Source organism: Labrus mixtus, chromosome 3, assembly GCF_963584025.1.
Source record: "Labrus mixtus chromosome 3, fLabMix1.1, whole genome shotgun sequence".
NCBI classification, from domain to species: Eukaryota; Metazoa; Chordata; class Actinopteri; order Labriformes; family Labridae; genus Labrus; species Labrus mixtus.
In genome coordinates, this window is record NC_083614.1 from 12,383,549 (window position 1) to 12,387,799 (window position 4,251).

The following is a 4,251-nucleotide window of genomic DNA, read 5'->3' on the forward strand; positions in this document are numbered from 1 at the left end:
GGTTTTGGAGAAAGTAATGTTGCAGGTTCATACAGTGGTGGGGGGGGGGGGGGTGTTGGCTATTCATTGGTTTTGTGTATTTGTTAATAAAGCAGATGAAAATTCTTAGAAACTTAATGTTAATAAAGTTCAATTATTGGATTTTTTAATAAAGAAATTGTGGCTTTCTTTTCACTTTGTATCCATGTGCAGAGCAGGTAGAAAAAAATTATGAGAGTTGGGAAGAGGGAAGACCTTTCAGCAGCAGAGGCATGCCCCATAAGGAAACATTGACAGCCTGCAGGGAGAACAATCTGAGTATGGGAGCCCTGTGGTTTGGTACTCTGACGACTGGCAGCATGTGAATGTGTATGAATGGATTAGTTAATCGGTTCCAAAATAAAATCATGTAAATATATTATCGGGGAAATGTATTGAACGGTCTTTTGGTAAGAACAAGTGTGTAGTCATATTCTGATGGGATTTTGTCAACGACAACTTTTAAAATGTATGTCAATATTTGAAAGCAATTTATCACTTTTTTGTGTGGGTGGGGGGCTGCAATGAAAAAAGGTTGTGAACCACTGGATTAGTTAACACCAGAGATAAGGACAGTTCATCAAAAATATAAATTAGCAGTTAATCTGTTAACAAAGATGTTAACTTTGATATCAGTTAATCCCATTAATATTTAACTTTATCCAGTATTACCGGGTTAAAACAAAAATATCAGCTTTTTGCAATGTCAATAGATCTGAGATCGTAAGAGGCCAGGAGGTACTTAGAAAACTCAAAATTACACGTGTCTGTATTGAAAATCTACAAATAGCCTAATAGACACTTTTTGATACAGAATCACCTCAGCTGATGGCCCGTCCGCCCACACTGAAAGTGTGTTTTCTCATTATCTCATCAATTAAACATCTGTTGTTCTGTGTATATCACTCATGTTATACATCCCTAGAAAGCTAGTAGTACTGATTCTGACCATGTAAACCAACATAGCAGCCACACTGTACACATCTGTCAGACCTCTGACAGACAGACAAGTCTTTCTGATTAATTTGTCTTATCGTCTTCAAGTCATAATATTTCAACAAAAACTGGTTCTGCTGGGACTCTGGTGTCGCCGTGGTAAGTGCGCGCGCCACATGTATGGAGGCTATAGTCTTCCATGGTTCGAATCCAGCCTGTGTCTCCTTTCCCACATGTCATTCCCCACTCTCTCTCTCCCTGATTTCCGACTCTATCCACTGTCCTATCGCTACAATAAAGGCACAAAAAGCCCAAAAATAAAAATCTAAAAAACAAAAAAACATGAAAAAAATGGTCCTGCTGCATCAGCAAAGATCCCCATGATCCAAATACAGCATTAATATCTAGAATAAATAAACATCTTTTATATCATTTTGATGATTTTCAAGCGTAAATGTTAACTAGGAAGTGGCTAAATGCAAGCTTACAGGTTATTATCCCACTACATAGCAACCTCTACCATCAGTGTGTGAATGTGTAGGTGTGACATGGGGTGTAAAAGAGCTTTGAGTAGTCAGAAGACTAGAAAATAAATATACAAGCTCAAGTCCATTTACCATCATTACTTTGAAATAAAACAGTTGCTCAGATTTTAACATGACTTAAACCAAAGAAACCCAATTACATTTGGGCTTCCCAACCTCAGGGGTGCCGAGTCACATCCCCTTCCAGAAAGGGGCGTGGTCAGACACAGCTCACTTGCTTTTAAAGCTATAGACCCAGAAATAGCCTTTTCTGTGCAGGGCTGAAATAGAGGTTTATTGGCATGCTAAGATACAGGTGGATTTATAGTGAGAAAATGTAAAGACATATTTTGGGGACCTCTGAGACTTATTTCAGCTGGTTAAAAATAAGTATAATGTGACTTTTAAACCTAGAGCATAACAGTAGGACACGACATTTGGGCTTCCCATTCTGAGTGTGACGTCAATAGCTTACGTGGGAAACATGATAGTGTCCCAATGTTATGCGACAAAAACTGCCGCTATTCCCATTGAAACATCAAAGCCAAGCAGAGCTAGCACAAGCAGAGCTAGCACAAGCAGAGCTAGCACAAGCAGAGCTAGCACAAGCAGAGCTAGCACAAGCAGAGCTAGCACAAGCAGAGCTAGCGATCCTAGCATAAGACAAACACTAAATATAACCAGACTAAACTCCCATCAACTAAAAACATAGCAACAGAAACTGAAGCCTCTCTAGCAATGTTCTGGCTGCAATAACAAATTGCGATAACAAGCGAAGAGATTTTGGAAAACAACTTAGAAGAAAACACCAAAATGTTTTCCAGCATTGTGCAACGTGTGCATCTGAATTCCTTTGGTATCAGCGAATGCAAGTCTAAGATGGAAGAGCTGCAAAAGAAAACGTAGACCTGAAGAAAGGACATGGCGATTTAAAAGGGAGAGTGCTTGAAGCAGAACGATACAACCGCCGCTGGAACTTAGACTTTCTGGTCTGAAGGAACAAGACGAAGGAAAAAACATCAGAGAGGAAATCCTAGAGCTGCGTCTTCAACTTAAACCACAATGCATGATGCTATTTATTTCTTTGATAGTGACCATTGGTTGTACACTTGTTTTCACAATGCATTGTGGGATGCGATGAGTACTATTATGTTCACTCAATAATGTGCTGTGCAGGTCATAGTTTGGCCATTCAGTGTGGTGTTTAGGATCCGTCTCATTTTTGTGTGTCAGAAGGAAAATCTAATTTTATATTATAACAGTGTTGAGCAGATGATAGAGAGTGAGAACAGAGAGAGATAGAAAGACTGCAGCAGATGATGAAAAAGACATAGGCTACTTTGACTGTATAAAACATCAAATTTAGTTTGTTTTCTTTAATTCTGGGGGAGGGACCCCTGGATCCCCCTACACATGTCTGGGCTAATGCTGCATTCAGGTGTTCCTCGGATGATACCAGTTTCCGACTTGTGAAGTCGTTCTTCTGACTTCAGTGATCATGCACGTGATTGCAGCTGGAAAGTTGGAATGTTGTAACAACTACAAAAAAAAATAAGCGTGGATGCTATGAAGAAGATGGGTGAGTTATGAGTATTATATTTTGGCAAAAGGTTTACATTCAATACGTGAATTCTTAATAAAGTTTCTGAACATTAACAAAACATAATCTTCCCCCAATGTGATGATGACAAATATGACGTCAAGTCGGGCACCTAATTTTGTCCTGAGTTTCCCGAGGAACTAATTTTCCCAATGTGTCCGATACCACATGAAGGCACCATAAGCTCCCACTCTCCTCAAACTTTAGAAACGCCCCTGTGTGAGTTTGTGTGTGTAGGCTTTGTGTGTGAAACCAGCATTTTGCTGGGGATAAAGCTATAATAGCCACTCTATTACATTTTCTTTGTTTAACATGTCACATATGACTAAAGTAAAGGCCTACCGCCGTGAGCCTAGTTTGATCTCATATTTTAGCTTAAGGCTGCTTCCAAGTCGCTTTTCCACCAGTTTTCACCTGTGATAGGCCTATTAGACTATAAGGGTGATTAAATAGGCCTATTAAATTAATAGACTACATTCACACTTATGCGCTGCCTTGAGCATCAGTTTTCTCCCACGCCACTTCTCCTTCCTTTGCTGCTGGACAGTACTGTTTTTTCTAAAAGATAAAGATAAAGATAAACTTTATTGATCTCCCATGGGGGAAATGTTTTCATTACAACAGCTCAAGAAAACAGGAAACAGGAATATAATTATAAAAAATAACAAGAAGTTAAAAATCAAACATATGTAGGCCTACATCAAAATTATGATCATACGAGTCGAGAGAGTATGAGGACGTCTTTTTTGTCACCTGTTGCCATTGTAGGCTAAATATTAGTATCTGACTCCATTAATGTATAATAGTCTTCTTAACTTAAATCTCTAATTCAGGAACGTGAAACTATGAGTTTCCTATCTGAGACTAAAAGTAAAAGTCAACTCAAACTCAAAGTTAGACTGAAGAGTTAGTTGAACCTCCTTTCTGAAACAGGCCTCTGAACAATGACAATTGTTGGGGGCTTCACCGTCTAATTTTTCATTTCATCACCCCTCTCATGATCTGTCTCTTATTGCATCCTCGATGGGTTTGACAAAAAAAAAAGCAAAGAGAAAGAGAAGGGGCAACATAGGGAAAAGTGAATGCAATTTTTGGTGATACAGCGAGTCTGTGTGAAATGGTGTCCTGTGGTTGGCTGGAAACTCCGGAAGTCCCTCCCGCGGAGTGACATGT